Source organism: Rana temporaria, chromosome 4 (assembly GCF_905171775.1).
Source record: "Rana temporaria chromosome 4, aRanTem1.1, whole genome shotgun sequence".
In the NCBI taxonomy this organism is placed as follows: Eukaryota; Metazoa; Chordata; class Amphibia; order Anura; family Ranidae; genus Rana; species Rana temporaria.
Window position 1 is genome coordinate 158608453 of NC_053492.1, and position 20501 is coordinate 158628953.

The 20501-nt window shown below is 50.1% G+C and overlaps 1 protein-coding gene, 14 non-coding genes and 1 pseudogene across 15 annotated transcripts in view; all 16 read left to right on the top strand.

Moving 5' to 3' along the window:
* LOC120935658 overlaps positions 1-20501 on the top strand; it is a 49341-nt gene that overhangs the window by 2116 nt on the left and 26724 nt on the right. The gene's annotated exons all lie outside the window — the stretch shown is intronic.
* Positions 3624-3739, top strand: LOC120938793. The gene has a single exon (XR_005749237.1). It is a non-coding gene; the product is annotated as a U5 spliceosomal RNA (small nuclear RNA).
* LOC120938781 lies at positions 4297-4412 on the top strand. The gene has a single exon (XR_005749226.1). It is a non-coding gene; the product is annotated as a U5 spliceosomal RNA (small nuclear RNA).
* Positions 4835-4949, top strand: LOC120938765. The gene has a single exon (XR_005749210.1). It is a non-coding gene; the product is annotated as a U5 spliceosomal RNA (small nuclear RNA).
* Positions 12538-12672, top strand: LOC120938374 (annotated as a pseudogene).
* Positions 13078-13192, top strand: LOC120938766. Its single transcript, XR_005749211.1, has one exon. It is a non-coding gene; the product is annotated as a U5 spliceosomal RNA (small nuclear RNA).
* Positions 13890-14004, top strand: LOC120938150. Its single transcript, XR_005748793.1, has one exon. It is a non-coding gene; the product is annotated as a U5 spliceosomal RNA (small nuclear RNA).
* Positions 14565-14679, top strand: LOC120938767. The gene has a single exon (XR_005749212.1). It is a non-coding gene; the product is annotated as a U5 spliceosomal RNA (small nuclear RNA).
* LOC120938229 lies at positions 15240-15354 on the top strand. The gene has a single exon (XR_005748869.1). It is a non-coding gene; the product is annotated as a U5 spliceosomal RNA (small nuclear RNA).
* On the top strand, positions 15760-15874 carry LOC120938170. Its single transcript, XR_005748813.1, has one exon. It is a non-coding gene; the product is annotated as a U5 spliceosomal RNA (small nuclear RNA).
* Positions 16297-16411, top strand: LOC120938302. The gene has a single exon (XR_005748939.1). It is a non-coding gene; the product is annotated as a U5 spliceosomal RNA (small nuclear RNA).
* Positions 17110-17224, top strand: LOC120938157. Its single transcript, XR_005748800.1, has one exon. It is a non-coding gene; the product is annotated as a U5 spliceosomal RNA (small nuclear RNA).
* Positions 17785-17897, top strand: LOC120938369. Its single transcript, XR_005748997.1, has one exon. It is a non-coding gene; the product is annotated as a U5 spliceosomal RNA (small nuclear RNA).
* LOC120938768 lies at positions 18320-18434 on the top strand. Its single transcript, XR_005749213.1, has one exon. It is a non-coding gene; the product is annotated as a U5 spliceosomal RNA (small nuclear RNA).
* On the top strand, positions 19133-19247 carry LOC120938769. The gene has a single exon (XR_005749214.1). It is a non-coding gene; the product is annotated as a U5 spliceosomal RNA (small nuclear RNA).
* LOC120938189 lies at positions 20222-20336 on the top strand. Its single transcript, XR_005748832.1, has one exon. It is a non-coding gene; the product is annotated as a U5 spliceosomal RNA (small nuclear RNA).

Below are 20501 nucleotides of genomic sequence, written 5' to 3' on the forward strand. Positions count from 1 at the left end.
GTACCGTGAATTATTCATGGTGCCGGCCAGATGGATCTGTGCGTTCCAGGATTGACTTTGTGCTCACTTCAAGAGCAGTCAAGCATCGTGAGTTCTTCATGATCCCCTGCTTTTTCTCTGACCACAGGGCCATTCACTTTCGGGGTGAACTGGGCGAGAGCTTTGCTCACGGACCAGGTTCCTGGAAGCTGAATACCACCCTGCTGGAAAATGAGGAATTGATGGGGGAACTCCGGGAGGCCTATGCCTCTTGGACGGAGGAAAAGAGATTCTTCGGAAAGGTAAGTGATTGGTGGGAGGTTGTGAAAGTTAAGCTGCGCAGCTTCTTTCAGGCAAGGGGACGACAGCAAGTGTGTGCAAGGAAGAAGGAACTCAGGAGACTGCAACGTGAGCTGCAGTCCCTGCAGGACCTTCACCACTGCGGCTGGGACGTTAGGCAGGACCTGGAGGACACCAAGAAGAGCCTGAAAGGGTACTTTGAGGAAGAATCCAGGCACATTGTCTTCCGTGCCAAGGTGGAGAATCTTGAGAAAGGTGAGAAGTGTAACTCTTTCTTTTTCAGGAAACTCCATTCAGGACACACTCCCTTGTCTGAACTGCGTGACGAGACCGGAACTCTCCAGAAGGGGAAGGAGGCTGTAATGCAAGTGGTCGCAGACTACTACACCAACCTCTACTCCCCGAAAGAAACGGACTCGGAGGCAGCCGACAGGTTCCTGTCAGGTATCACTAACCAAATTGATCCTGCAGGTTCATCGACCGTCAACGCCCCCCTGGTGTTGGAGGAGCTGCACTCTGCCGCTAAATCCTTTAGGCGGGGCAGGACCCCGGGCTGCGATGATCTCCCAGTTGAGCTCTATGTAGCCCTGTGGGACCTCGTGGGCCCGGACCTGCTCGAGCTGTACGAGGAGATGGTGGTGGAGGGTAGAATGCCTCCTTCACTGAGAGAGGGGATGATCACGATTTTGTATAAACGTAAAGGGGAGAGATCGGACCTGAAAAACTGGCGTCCGATCTCTCTTTTGAACGTGGACTACAAAATCCTCGCCAAGGTTTTGGCCAACAGGCTGAAATCTGTCAGACAGATCATCCACCCGGATCAAACTTGTGGCATTCCTGGTCGCAGGATTGCGGACAGCCTTGCGCTTGTCCGGGACGCGGTCCAGTACATTCATGGCCGCCGTGTGCACGCGGCCCTGGTCAGTCTTGACCAGGAGAAGGCCTTTGACCGTGTCTCCCATGAGTTTATGTGCAGAACCCTGCGCAGGTTTGGTCTTGGGGAACTGTTTTGTTCGTTTGTGAATGTGATGTATAAGGACATTTGTAGTTTGGTGTTGGTAAATGGCTGGAAAACTGACCCCTTTTCAATTTTCTCCGGGGTCAGACAAGGCTGCCCTCTCTCACCTCTGCTTTTTGTTTGCTGTATAGAGCTATTCGCCCGAAGCATCAGACAGAACCCAGAGATCAGAGGGATCACCGCACCAGGACCAGAAAGACGGGAGGTCAAGTGCTCGCTCTACATGGATGACGTGACGGTGTTCTGTGCCGACCGGCGCTCCATCGACACACTCGTCCGGACGTGTGAGGACTTCGGCCAAGCTTCAGGGGCAAAGGTCAACTGCGGGAAGTCGGAAGTCATGCTCTTCGGAAAGTGGTTCCTGCCTTCTTCTGCGCCCATCCCGTTCAACATCAAAGCGGACTTCATCAAAATTCTCGGAGTCTGGTTTGGAGCGGAAGGCGCAGCCCTGAAGTCCTGGGAGGAAAGACTGGCGAAAATGAGACAGAAGTTTGGACTTTGGAGCCTCAGAGAACTCACCATCGAAGGTAAAACACTGGTACTCCGCAGCGAGATTCTCCCTGTGTTGCAGTACCTCGCCCAGGCCTGGCCCCCCCGGGACAACACCCGCAAGGCCATCACCAGGGCGGTGTTTCACTTCATCTGGGGCTCCAAAATGGACAGAGTGAAGCGGGCGGTTATGTTCAAGGAACCCCTCAAAGGCGGTAAGGGAGTGCCCGACATCGCAACACTACTGAGGGTGTTCTTTGCTTGTAACTGTATCCGCAGGACTTTGGTTGACAGAACAGTGGACTCTGGCGGTAACTCTATGTCCCGTTTTTTCCTCCTACCTCTTTGGAGGTCTCTCGGATGGGACAAATGGGACAGCTCCGTCCCCTACAACTGGGACACTCCATGGTATTACTTGGACACTTTCAAGTTCATCAAGGAGCTGGGGCTGCATGGAGTTAAGCCCGACTTGTGGAAGCCAAAAACTATCCACAAGTTGATTAGAGCATCGGACATCATTGAGACTATTCCAGGCCTCCCTTCAGCCACTTGCAAAGTGGTCTGGAGGAATGTTTCTTCAAAGAGACTCACCAACAGGCACAAAGATCTGGCATGGATGGCAATCCAAGGGGGTTTGCCGCTGAGGACATTCATGCATGCCAGAAACCTGTGCAGATACAGGCACTGCCCTTTTTGTATCATCCAGGAGGAAACTGCTTTTCATGTTTTCTGGGAGTGCCCCTTTGCACAGAGCCTGTTGAGGGCCTTGGAACCTGAACTTAAAGACTTTGTACCACAGACTGCTATTACACACTTTGGTGTGTTAAACGGACTCTTCTGTGGGACCCACTCACAGGAGGACATTGACAGTGCCTGGCGGGTGCTGTGCTGCTTCAAGGACGCCGTATGGTGTGCCAGAAAACGCCTCATCCACCAGAGGGAGAGGATGTCCATCGCGGATTGTCGCAGACTGACGTTCAGTCTACTAAGAGACTATCACCTGATGGACTTTACGGAGGAAGAGGACGTCTAAAGATCTCCCCTTCCCCCCCCCTCTCCCAACTGTGTGTATCCATTGGTAGTTCAATAAAGCTTCGGGCCTGTGAACTCTTTCCTCCCCCCCCCCACCCCACCTCCCCTTCCCCCCCATCACATCCGTTGCCCAGTTGAACGCTATTTTCTTTTGACAGTTTAATGACTTAAAATTTGACATGATTTTTGGAAGTACTGATTTCAGGGTAATGCGGCGTCATGCATGTTGCATCATACCGCAGAATGAGTGAATGAATGTAAATTATCTGTACGCTTGGAACTGAATGTACCCTGTTGAAGTATTTGTTTTTTTGTATATTTTCTTTGAAAAATAAAGTATACATTTTCAATCAAAAAACCATATGTTTTGGAGAATTTTTTTATGCCTGGCTAATGCCGGGCTTCCTTGGTGAAAGATAGTTTGAGTTCCTTTGATTCGGAAAGTCAGGCAGACAGCGTTAATGTTGTTGTTGGTGGTAAACGTGGCCTAGAAAACAATTTGATCGTCTTGATCCACCTATGCATATATTTGCCATAAATTCTATGGCCGTGTGCCTTATATTGTTCTGATGAAGCTGATTCCTGCCCCCATGCAGCTGCACAGACATGCAAATTAGGGTGTATTGGAAGCACTATGAGTTGAACAGCGTCTGTGTTCTGCCAGGCCGTGCGTCTTATATTGTTCTGATGAAGCCGATTGTTACGCATGCTTGCTGATTCCCGCCTCCATGCAGCTGCATAGACATGCAAAATAGGGTGTCTGGGAGTCACCATGAGTTGAACAGCATCTGTGTTCTGCCGGTTTATACTCTGGTTTCTCTTTAGAATGAATACATCTTTTGCCTTTTGTTAAAGATTTCTGTGGAGAGGAACGACCATGAGTTTTGGTGAATTTTTTTTATGCTTGGCTAATGCCGGGCTTCCTTGGTGAAAGATAGTTCGAGTTCCTTTGATTCGGAAAGTCACGCAGACAGCGTTAATGTTGTTGGTGGTAAACGTGGCCTAGAAAACAATTTCATCGTCTTGACCCACCTATGCATATATTTGCCACAAATTCCATGGCCGTGTGCCTTATATTGTTCTGATGAAGCCGATTGTTACGCGTCCCTGCTGATTCCGGCCCCCATGCAGCTGCACAGGCATGCAAATTAGGGTGTCTTGGAGTCACCATGAGTTGAACAGCGTCTGTGTTCTGCCGGGCCGTGCGTCTTATATTGTTCTGATGAAGCCGATTGTTACGCGTGCCTGCTGATTCCGGCCCCCATGCAGCTGCACAGGCATGCAAATTAGGGTGTATTGGAGTCACCATGAGTTGAACAGCGTCTGTGTTCTGCCAGGCCGTGCGTATGATATTGGTCTGATGAAGCTGATTGTTACGCGAGCCTGCTGATTCCCGCCTCCATGCAGCTGCATAGACATGCAAAATAGGGTGTCTGGGAGTCACCATGAGTTGAACAGCATCTGTGTTCTGCCGGTTTATACTCTGGTTTCTCTTTAGAATGAATACATCTTTTGCCTTTTGTTAAAGATTTCTGTGGAGAGGAACGACCATGAGTTTTGGTGAATTTTTTTTATGCCTGGCTAATGCCGGGCTTCCTTGGTGAAAGATAGTTTGAGTTCCTTTGATTCGGAAAGTCACGCAGACAGCGTTAATGTTGTTGTTGGTGGTAAACGTGGCCTAGAAAACAATTTGATCGTCTTGATCCACCTACGCATATATTTGCCATAAATTCTATCGCCGTGTGCCTTATATTGTTCTGATGAAGCTGATTGTTACGCATGCCTGCTGATTCCTGCCCCCATGCAGCTGCACAGACATGCAAATTAGGGTGTCTTGGAGTCACCATGAGTTGAACAGCGTCTGTATTCTGCCGGGCCGTGCGTCTTATATTGTTTTGATGAAGCCGATTGTTACGCGTGCCTGCTGATTCCCGCCTCCATGCAGCTGCATAGACATGCAAATTAGGGTGTCTGGGAGTCACCATGAGTTGAACAGCATCTGTGTTCTGCCGGTTTATACTCTGGTTTCTCTTTAGAATGAATACATCTTTTGCCTTTTGTTAAAGATTTCTGTGGAGAGGAACAACCATGAGTTTTGGTGAATTTTTTTATGCCTGGCTAATGCCGGGCTTCCTTGGTGAAAGATAGTTTGAGTTCTTTTGATTCGGAAAGTCACGCAGACAGCGTTAATGTTGTTGTTGGTGCTAAACGTGGCCTAGAAAACAATTTGATCGTCTTGATCCACCTACGCATCTATTTGCCATAAATTCTATCGCCGTGTGCCTTATATTGTTCTGATGAAGCTGATTGTTACGCATGCCTGCTGATTCCTGCCCCCATGCAGCTGCACAGACATGCAAATTAGGGTGTCTTGCTGTCACCATGAGTTGAACAGCGTCTGTGTTCTGCCGGGCCGTGCGTCTTATATTGTTCTGATGAAGCCGATTGTTACGCGTGCCTGCTGTTTCCTGCCCTCATGCAGCTGCATAGACATGCAAATTAGGGTGTCTGGGAGTCACCATGAGTTGAACAGCGTCCGAGTTCTGCCGGGCCGCGCGTCTTATATTGTTCTGATGAAGCCGATTGTTACGTGTGCCTGCTGATTCCCGCCCCCATGCAGCTGCACAGACATGCAAATTTGGGGGTTTTGGAGTCACTATGAGTTTAACAGCGTCAGTGTTCTGCCGGGCCGCGCGTCTTATATTGTTCTGATGAAGCCGATTGTTACGCGTGCCTGCTGATTCCTGCCTTCATGCAGCTGCATAGACATGCAAATTAGGGTGTCTGGGAGTCACCATGAGTTGAACAGCATCTGTGTTCTGCCGGTTTATACTCTGGTTTCTCTTTAGAATGAATACATCGGGGCGTGGCCGGACGTAGCCCTGCATGGACGTGTGAGCCCTTAGCTCTCTCACAGCCCGCAGCACTTTGGCCTGTTTAGGGGACACCTACCGCATGAAAATGGGTGGATCACGGCGCACCCGCTCCTCTAAGATCCGGGGGTCCTCTCAGCCGCCTCCCGGATCCTCTGCGACCCTCCGGGGGTACTTTTCGCCGCCGCCTCTGGCACGAGGTGGGGGGCCCAAGATGGCGCCGGACTCCTCCATGCGGCCGCCGCCTTCCCACAGCGTCTATTCGCCTGCCGGCTCGGGGGATCAGCCGCCATCCGCCTGGGGACCTTCAGCCCACCACCGCCAGGACCCGGGAACCGTGAGTCTGTCCCCGCTCCAGCCACTCCAGGCGGCGCCGCCGCCGCACAGCTCTGGGCAGGCCCCACTAGGCCTCAATGGGACCCCGCCGACGCAGTGCTCGGAGGCTGTCCCGAGGCTGCTCCGGACGGCCTCGGACCCGGGCATGACCTTCGGGAGCCTTGTCCCCCCTGCCACATCAGAGGACTTTCCCCCCCTGACGGAACCCAGCCAGGCCTGGATTCTGGGGGGCCTGCAACACCCCTGCCTGCATAGGCCTCAGCCTGCACTGCGCCCGGCGTCTCCCCCTCCCCAGTCTCTTCAGACAGCACTCCTGCAGCATAGCTCCGGACAAGCCCCGCTGGGCCTCGCTGGAACCCCACTGACACAGTGCTCAGAGGCAGTACCAAGACTGCTCAGAACCGCCCCGGACACAGAAATGACTCCCACAGAAATGACTCCCTCAGAATTGACTCTCGGGAGCCCCGTCTCCTCTGCCTCCCCCACCATGTCAGAGGAATTCCCCCCCCTGTCAGTGCACAATCCAGCCTGGACCCTGGGAAGTCCACGGATAGAGCACCCCTCTCTCCATCAGCCCCAGCATGCCCCTCATTTGCCATCTGCTCCCCCCCAGCCACAGAGACTCTCCCGCAGTACGGGGCCCAGGTCTGCTTCGCGGGGGATAGACACAGCAGCCTCCTATGCCCAAGCAGTTGGATCCCCCGCTGTGACCTCCATGGATGGCCGGGCGCCCACTCCGTGCACTCCAGAATGGTCGAACGCGCGGGGACCCCGGTCGCCTTCCTGGGTGCAACCCAAGCCTGGGGCTCATCCGATGTCACGTCGGGACCCCCCCTTACTTCTGTTATCTCCCCAGCCCGTCCAGGGGGCTGACCCCCTTCCCCAAGCTGTCCCTCCATGGCAGACGTATCTCCAGGCCATACCGACTAAAGATGATTTTAAGCTGCTCATTGAGGAGGTCAAGTCGGCCTGCCGAGCCGAAATTCAAGTTCTACATGCCAACTTTAAACATCTATCTGATAGGGTGGAAATGGCGGAGGAGGAAATCCAGGAAACCAAAATCGCAGTTCATCGCACGCAAATGCAGAGTGCTGATCATCGTTTAATGCTCAGAGATATGCAGCGCCAGCTGGAAGATCTGGACAACAGGGGGCGCAGGAACAACATCCGTGTTAGAGGCCTGCCTGAATCGGAGGGCCCTGAAGACCTCCACCATACCTTGCAAACCCTCTTCAATGACCTTTTGGGAGACCCCCCGGACAAACCAATAGAGATGGACCGGGCGCATCGCGCCCTACGCCCCAAGGGACCTGCCTCCAGACCTCGTGACATCATCTGCAAAGTTAACTCCTTTCCCCTGAAAGAAGACATCATGCGTAAAGCTCGCACCGCCAGAAAGGTGGTCTTGGGCAACGTCCCACTGCAGCTTTACCCGGACCTGTCCTGGATAACCCTGCAGAAGCGCAGACTCTTGCAACCCCTTCTGCTCCTGTTGCAGGAACGCGACATAGTCTACCGCTGGGGTTTCCCCTTCAGCCTCACAGCCCGCCGACAGGGTCAATCAGCGGTGCTCCGCTATCCTGAAGACCTTGACACCTTTTGCGAAACTATGGACATTCCTGTCCCCCGCCTTCAAGAGTGGGACCTGGTGGCTACACCCCCGCCCCCTCCCACGGTTTGGCAAAAGGTCCCCCCGACCAAGCGACCCCGGGACCGGGGCTCCCCCCGCGGTCCCCCTCAATCTGGTCATGGCTGATGACTGATTCTATCGGACTTCCTCTTTTGCTTGACCCCCCCTGACCCACCCATCAGCTCCATTTGTAACCCCTCCTCCCCTGGGCCCACCACTTGACACTTGCTTTGTTCATTGGGCACGTGCAGTTGGAGACTTCTGGTCACCCACCCCCCCTGTAGGTCCGACCTACTAGAAGTTCCCTTGGTACCCTATTGTACTTTGTTGTTACTGGTTACTGTAGTTCTCTATGTCCCCCCGGCCTGGACCCTCTCCCTTTTGGGGGGCCCTGGTCGGGAGGACTTATTGGAACCCTTTGGGCCCTGAGTGGCGCGGTGCACTCGGGCCTCGTTTTACTCAATGTCATTTTGATTGCATTGCATTTAATGTTGTCTTTTTCCTTTTTTTCTCCTCCTTTTGTTCTTTCTCTTTCTTCTTCCCCTCCCTTGCTCCCGTGGCTCGGCTCGTGCTCCTGGCGGCTGTCCGGACTGTGTCTGCGGAATGGCGTCTCCCCCAGGCGGGCCCCGGCATATCCTCGCGGCGGGATCAGATAAGTACCTTCTTGCTTGCACATACCCATGACCATGGCTAAGATTATGTCCCTCAATGTCCACGGCCTAAATTCAAATCGGAAGAGACATCTTACACTGCGGGAGATCAGGCATTCTGGGGCGGACGTTGTCTTTCTCCAGGAAACGCACTTCGACAAAGGGGACTCCTTTGGGTTTGCGTCCAGACAGTACCCCCAGATTTTCCAGGCGTTCAATCCTAGAAAGCGAGCGGGAGTGGCCATACTTTTTAGGAAAGGTTCCCCCTTTAAATGCTCAGAGTCATTTATTGACCCTAGAGGGCACTACATCATCCTGAGGGGCCTCTGGCAGCAGCAACCAGTTACGCTATGCACTCTATATGCACCCAACACCCACCAGATTCACTTTCTCTCTAGAGTACTTGCGCGGTTGTTCCGGTCACCCAACGAATACTTGCTATTTGGAGGAGACTTCAACTTGTGCCAGTCGGTGGCCCTTGACCGCCTGGTCCTGAACCCGTCGGACCCACAGACCCGGGCCCACAGAGACTCTAAACTTTTTCGCCAGCTTACTAGACGTTATGCCCTGTTTGACTCCTGGCGCGCCCTTCACCCGGGGGATAAACAGTTTACATACTACTCTGCTCCGCACCGCATGCACTCCCGTATAGACTACCTTTTTGTTAACAACGCCACCCTCCGTGTTACTAGGGAGGCCCGAATATTACCGATCTCCTGGTCTGATCACGCCCCAGTGGTCCTGACTCTGGACCTGGGTGCCCCTAACCACAGGCCCTGTCACTGGCAGCTGAACAACTTTTTACTCCAGTATAGCCCCTCTAGGTTGGAAATGCAGAAGACATTGCAAAACTATTTCGTCGAAAACGATACCCCGGACGTCTCCCTGGCCACTCTTTGGGAGGCCCATAAGGCAGTCCTTCGGGGTCGTTGCATGGCGCTCTCCTCGGCCATGAAAAGGGATGCGAAAGCAGCCAAAGTGCAGGCAGAGAGGGACTTGAGGACACTAGAGAGCCAACTGCAAACTTCTCCATCCATACCCCTTCTTAAAAAGATAGTATGCCTACGCACAACACTTCGGGACTTGGCCTTAGGCCAGGTGGAGAAGGCCCTACTCCGGCTAAAACAAAGGTACTATGACAAGGGAAATAAGGCTCACTCTCTGCTGGCGCGTAAGCTATCGGAACGCTCCCACATGACCACCCCTCACCAGATTAAAGATGGTACGGGCCGCCTTCTGACCCACCCTCGGGACATAGCTCGGGCTTTTGAGGAATTTTACACAGCCTTATATAGCGACCCTGACATACCGCATGACCCCTCACCCCCTGACCTGGCTGATCGTCTGCGTGACTACTTGGAACACAGTGGAATCCCTAAGATCCAGCCTGCTGACCTCCTCTCCCTTAACGCCTCTGTGACAGAGGAGGAACTCACGGCTGCCATTAAGTCCCTGCCCGCACATAAATCCCCTGGCCCAGACGGTCTCCCCTATGAATATTATAAGACGTTTCTCCCCATCCTCCTCCCGCGCATGTGCAAGCTGTTTAATGCCTTCCTTCAAACGACCCCTATCCCCTCGGACATGCAGCGGTCGTTTCTAACTCTGATCCCCAAACCCGACAAGGACCCCTCGCTGTGCGCTAGCTACAGGCCAATCGCGTTACTTAACTCAGATTTAAAAATTTTCACCAAGCTCCTCTCACTGCGTCTAAATGTGCTGCTCCCTTCATTGGTTCATAAGGACCAGGTGGGCTTTGTCCCTCTCCGCCAAGCGGGGGACAACACCAGACGGGTTATCGACCTGATAGATGTGGTGAACAGGGAGGGCCAGGAGTCGTTAGCCCTTAGTTTGGATGCAGAAAAGGCATTTGATCGCCTCAGCTGGCCTTTCCTGTTTGCCACGTTAAAACACATAGGACTTCGCGGCCCCTTCCTGCAGGCCATACAGCACCTCTATACGAATCCTACATCTCAGGTTAAGACCCCCTTTGCCCACTCTCCCTCTTTCCCGATAGCAAATGGAACGCGCCAGGGATGCCCACTTTCGCCACTTCTGTTCGCGCTTTGCGTGGAGCCCCTGGCGGCATCGATTCGCAGGAACCCGGATATCCGGGGTGTCTTGGTGCGGGGTAGGGAATTCAAGCTGGCGCTTTTCGCAGACGACGTTATTCTGACCCTGACCCAACTTAGAATCTCCCTGCCTAACCTCCACGCTGAACTCGATCTGTATAGGTCCCTGTCGGGTTATAAGATAAATGCGGCCAAGTCGGTAGCTCTCCCCATTAACATCCCCGACGAGGAGGTTCGACATCTAAAGCAGTGCTTTCCCTACCACTGGGCTACAGCGGGGTTGAAATATCTGGGGGTGCAGATCACCCCGTCCTTTGACTCTTTATATAAGGCCAACTTCCCCCCCCTCTATCGCTCCATAAGAGAACTTTTGCAGAAGTGGAGGGCCCATCACATTTCCCTTCTGGGTAGGGTGGCATCTGTTAAGATGGTCATCCTTCCCAAACTCCTCTATTTATTCCAGACGTTGCCCATACCAGTCCCATACGCGGACCTACGTAAGCTCCAAGCGGATCTGGTCCGCTTCGTCTGGAATTACGGGCGACACAGAGTCCCACGGACGGTCTTGACAGCATCCCGCACTGACGGGGGACTGGGGTTCCCTGACCTGCTTAAATATTATCAGGCAGCTCAGCTGCGCGCCGTTACCTCTTGGTTCCCTCAGCGCTCTTATAATATATGGACACAAATCGAGAAAATTTGGATGGCTCCCGCACACCCGAATAGCCTACTATGGAATGCAGGCGCGGAGGTGGATCCGGGCCGACTCTTGGGGCCCATGCTTCACCTCAGGACGCTTTGGCGCAGACTGTCCCGGACGCATAGCCTGAGCTCGGAGCGGTCTCTTTTGACCTCCTTCCTGTTCAACCCCAGGATGCCTGATAGTTTGACCCATCAGATGTCGTCGCCTTGGGCGTCGCGTGATCTTTTTAATTTTGGCCATTTAGTGGACCCCATAACACGGAAACTCCTATCGTTTTCCGATTTGCAAAAGAAATTTGACCTACCCCGCCAGGTGTTCTATGGGTATCTGCAGATAAGACACTATGCACAATCATTTGCCCCTGGGCTCCAATTTTCAACGCCAACGCCTTTCGAAAAACTGGTACTGGAGGGATCGGCTCGACGCGGGTTGATATCTGATACGTATCGGTTGCTGAACTCTCGCTCTTTCCCCACCCAGGGTAAGCATGCATACATGCTGCGATGGGAGAGGGAGCTCGGGGAGGAGATCTCGGAGACAGAGTGGCAGACGATCTGGTCCCAGGCGGCTAAAAGCTCTCTTTGTACGTTGTATAAGGAGAATGCCTATAAAATATTGTATTTCTGGTACATGACGCCGGCTATCCTCCACGCTATCTATCCATCCAGTTCAGACAGGTGTTGGCGTTGTCAGGGAGCCAGGGGAACCTTGTACCACATTTACTGGACCTGCCCCAAGATAGTACCGTTTTGGACGGAGACCCAGCAGTTGCTATCTCGCCTCCTTGGAGTGCTGGTTCCCTGGTCCCCGAAACTGTTTTTACTAGGAGTCTCAGCCCTGCGGATCTCCAAGTCCTCCAAGAAATTGTTGAGGCATGTATTGACGGCTGCGAGATGCCTAGTTGCCCTCCATTGGAAGCGCCTGTCACCCCCTTCTCAATCTGACCTCTACGCCAGGATCAAAGATATTGAACTAATGGAAAAAATGACTGCCAGGTTACGAGATAGTTTGGACACTCATGATGCAGTTTGGGCGGAATGGCATCGTCGGGAGGATCCGCCTTGAACCACGAGTCGAGCCACCCCTTAACCCCCCCCCCCCCTCTTTCTCTCTCCCTGTCTATCTGCGCTTGCAGTCTCCTTCCTCTGCTCTTTCTCCACCTCTTTTATTTTTTCTTTCCCTTTTCCTTTTTTTTTTTTTTTTTTTTTTTTTTTTTTTTCTTGGTTCCCTCTTTTTTGTTTCCTCCTTTGCCTCTGCTACTCAGGGGTTTGTTCTACACGTGCTTACTTTTGTCTTTTGGCAGCTTGTGTTTTTAGGTTGGCTGCTTACGAGCGGAGTTATTGAGCTCCCCCTGATACCTGCCTTGTACTGTACTGTTATATGCTATGCACTGTTTCCTTTTCTGTTGATGCTCTGATGGCATCCTTGTACCGTATCTTTTCTGGCACGGGGGTTACCTCGTGTCCAATAAAAACTGTTAATTGAAAAAAAAAAGAATGAATACATCTTTTGCCTTTTGTTAAAGATTTCTGTGGAGAGAAACAACCATGAGTTTTGGTGAATTTTTTTATGCCTGGCTAATGCCGGGCTTCCTTGGTGAAAGATAGTTTGAGTTCCTTTGATTCGGAAAGTCACGCAGACAACGTTAATGTTGTTGTTGGTGGTAAACGTGGCTTAGAAAACAATTTGATTGTCTTGATCCACCTATGCATATATTTGCCATAAATTCTATGGCCGTGTGCCTTATATTGTTCTGATGAAGCTGATTGTTACGCGTGCCTGCTGATTCCTGCCCCCATGCAGCTGCACAGACATGCAAATTAGGGTGTCTTGGAGTCACCATGAGTTGAACAGCGTCTGGTTTCTGCCGGGCCGTGCGTCTTATATTCTTCTGATGTGCCTGCTGATTCCCGCCTCAATGCAGCTGCATAGACATGCAAATTAGGGCGTCTGGGAGTCACCATGAGTTGAACATCATCTGTGTTCTGCCGGTTTATACTCTGGTTTCTCTTTAGAATGAATACATCTTTTGCCTTTTGTTAAAGATTTCTGTGGAGAGGAACAACCATGAGTTTTGGTGAATTTTTTTATGCCTGGCTAATGCCGGGCTTCCTTGGTGAAAGATAGTTTGAGTTCCTTTGTTTCGGAAAGTCACGCAGACAGTGTTAATGTTGTTGTTGGTGGTAAACGTGGCCTAGAAAACAATTTGATCGTCTTGATCCACCTATGCATATATTTGCCACAAATTCCATGGCCTTGTGCCTTATATTGTTCTGATGAAGCTGATTGTTATGCATGCCTGCTGATTCCTACAGCCATGCAGCTGCACAGACATGCAAATTAGGGTGTCTTGGAGTCTCCATGAGTTAACAGCGTCTGTGTTCTGCCGGGCCGTGCGTCTTATATTTTTCAGATGAAGCCGATTGTTACACGTGCCTGCTGTTTCCTGCCCCCATGCAGCTGCACAGAAATGCAAATTATGGTGTCTGGGAGTCACCATGAGTTGAACAGCGTCTGTGTTCTGCCGGGCCGTGCGTCTTATATTGTTCTGATGAAGCCGATTGTTACGCGTGCCTGCTGATTCCCGCCCCCATGCAGCTGCACAGACATGCAAATTTGGGGGTTTTGGAGTCACCATGAGTTTAACAGTGTCTGTGTCCTGCCGGGCCGTGCGTCTTATATTGTTTTGATGAAGCCGATTGTTACGCGTCCCTGCTGATTCCGGCCTCCATGCAGCTGCATAGACATGCAAATTAGGGTGTCTGGGAGTCACCATGAGTTGAACAGCACCTGTGTTCTGCCGGGTTATACTCTGGTTTCTCTTTAGAATGAATACATCTTTTGCCTTTTGTTAAAAATTTCTGTGGAGAGGAACAACCATGAGTTTTGGTGAATTTTTTTATGCCTGGCTAATGCCGGGCTTCCTTGGTGAAAGATAGTTTGAGTTCCTTTGATTCGGAAAGTCACGCAGACAGCGTTAATGTTGTTGTTGGTGGTAAACGTGGCCTAGAAAACAATTTGATCGTCTTGATACACCTACGCATATATATGCCATAAATTCTATGGCCGTGTGCCTTATATTGTTCTGATGAAGCTGATTGTTACGCATGCCTGCTGATTCCTGCCCCCATGCAGCTGCACAGACATGAAAATTAGGGTGTCTTGGAGTCACCATGAGTTGAACAGCATCTGTGTTCTGCCGGGCCGTGCGTCTGATATTGTTCTGATGAAGCCGATTGTTACGCGTGCCTGCTGATTCCTGCCTTCATGCAGCTGCATAGACATGCAAATTAGGGTGTCTGGGAGTCACCATGAGTTGAACAGCATCTGTGTTCTGCCGGGCCGTGCGTCTTATATTGTTCTGATGAAGCCGATTGTTACGCGTGCCTGCTGATTCCCGCCTCCATGCAGCTGCATAGACATGCAAATTAGGGTGTCTGGGAGTCACCATGAGTTGAACAGCATCTGTGTTCTGCCGGTTTATACTCTGGTTTCTCTTTAGAATGAATACATCTTTTGCCTTTTGTTAAAGATTTCTGTGGAGAGGAACAACCATGAGTTTTGGTGAATTTTTTTATGCCTGGCTAATGCCGGGCTTCCTTGTTGAAAGATAGTTTGAGTTCCATTGATTCGGAAAGTCACGCAGACAGCGTTAATGTTGTTGTTGTTGGTAAATGTGGCCTAGAAAACAATTTGATCGTCTTGATCCACCTACGCATATATTTGCCATAAATTCTATGGCCGTGTGCCTTATATTGTTCTGATGAAGCTGATTGTTACGCGTGCCTGCTGTTTCCTGCCCCCATGCAGCTGCATAGACATGCAAATTAGGGTGTCTGGGAGTCACCATGAGTTGAACAGCGTCTGTGTTCTGGCGGGCCGTGCGTCTTATATTGTTCTGATGAAGCCGATTGTTACGCGTGCCTGCTGATTCCCGCCCCCATGCAGCTGCACAGACATGAAAATTTGGGGGTTTTGGAGTCACCATGAGTTCAACAGCGTCTGTGTCCTGCCGGGCCGTGCGTCTTATATTGTTCTGATGAAGCCGATTGTTACGCGTCCCTGCTGATTCCGGCCTCCATGCAGCTGCATAGACATGCAAATTAGGGTGTCTGGGAGTCACCATGAGTTGAACAGCACCTGTGTTCTGCCGGGTTATACTCTGGTTTCTCTTTAGAATGAATACATCTTTTGCCTTTTGTTAAAAAAATTTGTGGAGAGGAACAACCATGAGTTTTGGTGAATTTTTTTATGCCTGACTAATGCCGGGCTTCCTTGGTGAAAGATAGTTTGAGTTCCTTTGATTCGGAAAGTCATGCAGACAGCGTTAATGTTGTTGTTGGTGGTAAACGTGGCATAGAAAACAATTTGATCGTCTTGATCCACCTATGCATATATTTGCCACAAATTCCATGGCTGTGTGCCTTATATTGTTCTGATGAAGCTGATTGTTACGCATGCCTGCTGATTCCTGCCCCCATGCAGCTGCACAGACATGCAAATTAGGGTGTCTTGGAGTCACCATGAGTTAAACAGCGTCTGTGTTCTTCCGGGCCGTGCGTCTTATATTGTTCTGATGTGCCTGCTGATTCCCGCCTCAATGCAGCTGCATAGACATGCAAATTAGGGCGTCTGGGAGTCACCATGAGTTGAACAGCATCTGTGTTCTGCCGGTTTATACTCTGGTTTCTCTTTAGGATGAATACATCTTTTGCCTTTTGTTAAAAATTTCTGTGGAGAGGAACAACCATGAGTTTTGATGATTTTTTTTATGCCTGGCTAATGCCGGGCTTCCTTGGTGAAAGATAGTTTGAGTTCCTTTGATTCGGAAAGTCACGCAGACAGCGTTAATGTTGTTGTTTGTGGTAAACGTGGCCTAGAAAACAATTTGATCGTCTTGATACACCTACGCATATATTTGCCATAAATTCTATGGCCGTGTGCCTTATATTGTTCTGATGAAGCTGATTGTTACGCATGCCTGCTGATTCCTGCCCCCATGCAGCTGCACAGACATGAAAATTAGGGTGTCTTGGAGTCACCATGAGTTGAACAGCATCTGTGTTCTGCCGGGCCGTGCGTCTGATATTGTTCTGACGAAGCCGATTGTTACGCGTGCCTGCTGATTCCTGCCTTCATGCAGCTGCATAGACATGCAAATTAGGGTGTCTGGGAGTCACCATGAGTTGAACAGCATCTGTGTTCTGCCGGTTTATACTCTGGTTTCTCTTTAAAAGGAATACATCTTTTGCCTTGTGTTAAAGATTTTTGTGGAGTGGAACAACCATATGTTTTGGAGAATTTTTTTATGCCTGGCTAATGCCGGGCTTCTTTGGTGAAAGATAGTTTGAGTTCCTTTGATTCGGAAAGTCACGCAGACAGCGTTAATGTTGTTGTTGGTGGTAAAAGTGGCATAGAAAACAATTTGATCGTCTTGATCCACCTATGCATATATTTGCCACAAATTCCATGGCTGTGTGCCTTATATTGTTCTGATGAAGCTGATTGTTACGCATGCCTGCTGATTCCTACCGCCATGCAGATGCACAGACATGCAAATTAGGGTGTCTTGGAGTCACCATGAGTTTAACAGCGTCTGTGTTCTGCCGGGCCGTGCGTCTTATATTTTTTAGATGAAGCCGATTGTTACGAGTGCCTGCTGTTTCCTGCCCCCATGCAGCTGCATAGACATGCAAATTAGGGTGTCTGGGAGTCACCATGAGTTGAACAGCGTCTGTGTTCTGCCGGGCCGCGCGTCTTATATTGTTCTGATGAAGCCGATTGTTACGCGTGCCTGCTGATTCCCGCCCCCATGCAGCTGCACAGACATGCAAATTTGGGGGTTTTGGAGTCACCATGAGTTCAACAGCGTCTGTGTTCTGCCGGGCCGCGCATCTTATATTGTTCTGATGAAGCCGATTGTTACGCGTGCCTGCTGATTCCTGCCTTCATGCAGCTGCATAGACATGCAAATTAGGGTGTCTGGGAGTCACCATGAGTTGAACAGCATCTGTGTTCTGCCGGTTTATACTCTGGTTTCTCTTTAGAATGAATACATCTTTTGACTTTTGTTAAAGATTTCTGTGGAGAGGAACAACCATGAGTTTTGGTGAATTTTTTTATGCCTGGCTAATGCCGGGCTTCCTTGGTGAAAGATAGTTTGAGTTCCTTTGATTCGGAAAGTCACGCAGACAGCGTTAATGTTGTTGTTGGTGGTAAACGTGGCCTAGAAAACAATTTGATCGTCTTGATCCACCTACGCATATATTTGCCATAAATTCTATGGCCGTGTGCCTTATATTGTTCTGATGAAGCTGATTGTTATGCGTGCCTGCTGTTTCCTGCCCCCATGCAGCTGCATAGACATGCAAATTAGGGTGTCTGGGAGTCACCATGAGTTGAACAGCGTCTGTGTTCTGGCGGGCCGTGCGTCTTATATTGTTCTGATGAAGCCGATTGTTACGCGTGCCTGCTGATTCCCGCCCCCATGCTGCTGCACAGACATGCAAATTTGGGGGTTTTGGAGTCACCATGAGTTCAACAGCGTCTGTGTCCTGCCGGGCCGTGCGTCTTATATTGTTCTGATGAAGCCGATTGTTACGCGTCCCTGCTGATTCCGGCCTCCATGCAGCTGCATAGACATGCAAATTAGGGTGTCTGGGAGTCACCATGAGTTGAACAGCACCTGTGTTCTGCCGGGTTATACTCTGGTTTCTCTTTAGAATGAATACATCTTTTGCTTTTTGTTAAAAAATTTGTGGAGAGGAACAACCATGATTTTGGTGAATTTTTTTATGCCTGGCTAATGCCGGGCTTCCTTGGTGAAAGATAGTTTGAGTTCCTTGGATTCGGAAAGTCACGCAGACAGCGTTAATGTTGTTGTTGGTGCTAAACGTGGCCTAGAAAACAATTTGATCGTCTTGATCCACCTACGCATATATTTGCCATAAATTCTATCGCCGTGTGCCTTATATTGTTCTGATGAAGCTGATTGTTACGCATGCCTGCTGATTCCTGCCCCCATGCAGCTGCACAGACATGCAAATTAGGGTGTCTTGGAGTCACCATGAGTTGAACAGCGTCTGTGTTTTGCCGGGCCGTGCGTCTTATATTGTTCTGATGAAGCCGATTGTTACGCGTGCCTGCTGATTCCCGCCTCCATGCAGCTGCATAGACATGCAAATTAGGGTGTCTGGGAGTCACCATGAGTTGAACAGCATCTGTGTTCTGCCGGTTTATACTCTGGTTTCTCTTTAGAATGAATACATCTTTTGCCTTTTGTTAAAGATTTCTGTGGAGAGGAACAACCATGAGTTTTGGTGAATTTTTTTATGCCTGGCTAATGCCGGGCTTCCTTGGTGAAAGATAGTTTGAATTCTTTTGATTCGGAAAGTCACGCAGACAGCGTTAATGATGTTGTTGGTGGTAAACCTGGCCTAGAAAACAATTTGATTGTCTTGATCCACATACGCATATATTTGCCATAAATTCTATGGCCGTGTGCCTTATATTGTTCTGATGAAGCTGATTGTTACGCATGCCTGCTGATTCCTGCCCCCATGCAGCTGCACAGACATGCAAATTAGGGTGTCTTGCTGTCACCATGAGTTGAACAGCGTCTGTGTTCTGCCGGGCCGTGCGTCTTATATTGTTCTGATGAAGCTGATTGTTACGCGTGCCTGCTGTTTCCTGCCCCCATGCAGCTGCATAGACATGCAAATTAGGGTGTCTGGGAGTCACCATGAGTTGAACAGCGTCTGAGTTCTGCCGGGCCGCGCGTCTTATATTGTTCTGATGAAGCCGATTGTTACGTTTGCCTGCTGATTCCCGCCCCCATGCAGCTGCACAGACATGCAAATTTGGGGGTTTTGGAGTCACCATGAGTTTAACAGCGTCTGTGTTCTGCCGGGCCGTGCGTCTTATATTGTTCTGATGAAGCCGATTGTTACGCGTGCCTGCTGATTCCTGCCTTCATGCAGCTGCATAGACATGCAAATTAGGGTGTCTGGGAGTCACCATGAGTTGAACAGCATCTGTGTTCTGCCGGTTTATACTCTGGTTTCTCTTTAGAATGAATACATCTTTTGCCTTTTGTTAAAGATTTCTGTGGAGAGGAACAACCATGAGTTTTGGTGAATTTTTTTATGCCTGGCTAATGCCGGGCTTCCTTGGTGAAAGATAGTTTGAGTTCCTTTGATTCGGAAAGTCACGCAGACAGCGTTAATGTTGTTGTTGGTGGTAAACGTGGCCTAGAAAACAATTTGATCGTCTTGATACACCTACGCATATATTTGTCATAAATTCTATGGCCGTGTGCCTTATATTGTTCTGATGAAGCTGATTGTTACGCATGCCTGCTGATTCCTGCCCCCATGCAGCTGCACAGACATGAAAATTAGGGTGTCTTGGAGTCACCATGAGTTGAACAGCATCTGTGTTCTGCCGGGCCGTGCGTCTGATATTGTTCTGATGAAGCCGATTGTTACGCATGCCTGCTGATTCCTGCCTTCATGCAGCTGCATAGACAAGCAAATTAGGGTGTCTGGGAGTCACCATGAGTTGAACAGCATCTGTGTTCTGCCGGGCCGTGCGTCTTATATTGTTCTGATGAAGCCGATTGTTACGCGTGCCTGCTGATTCCCGCCTCCATGCAGCTGCATAGACATGCAAATTAGGGTGTCTGGGAGTCACCATGAGTTGAACAGCGTCTGTGTCCTGCCGGGCCGTGCGTCTTATATTGTTCTGATGAAGCCAATAGTTACGCATACCTGCTGATTCCTGCCCCAATGCAGCTGCACAGACATGCAAATTAGGGTGTCTGGGAGTCACCATGAGTTGAACAGCGTCTGTGTTCTGCCGGGCCGTGCGTATTATATTTTTCTGATGAAGCAGATTGTTATATGTGCCTGCTGATTCTTGCCCCGATGCAGCTGCACAGACATGCAAATTAGGGTGTCTTGGAGTCACCATGAGTTGAACAGCGTCTGTGTCCTGCCGGGCCATGCGTCTTATATTGTTCTGATGAAGCCGATTGTTACGTGTACCTGCTGATTCCTGCCTTCATGCAGCTGCATAGACATGCAAATTAGGGTGTCTGGGAGTCACCATGAGTTGAACAGCATCTGTGTTCTGCTGGTTTATACTTTGGTTTCACTTTAAAATGAATACATCTTTTGCCTTTTGTTAGAGATTTCTGTGGAGAGGAACAACCATGAGTTTTGGTGAATTTTTTTATGGCTGGCTAATGCCGGGCTTCCTTGGTGAAAGATAGTTTGAGTTCCTTTGATTCGGAAAGTCACGCAGACAGCGTTAATGTTGTTGTTGGTGGTAAACGTGGCCTAGAAAACAATTTGATCGTCTTGATCCACCTATGCATATATTTGCCATAAATTCTATGGCCGTGTGCCTTATATTGTTCT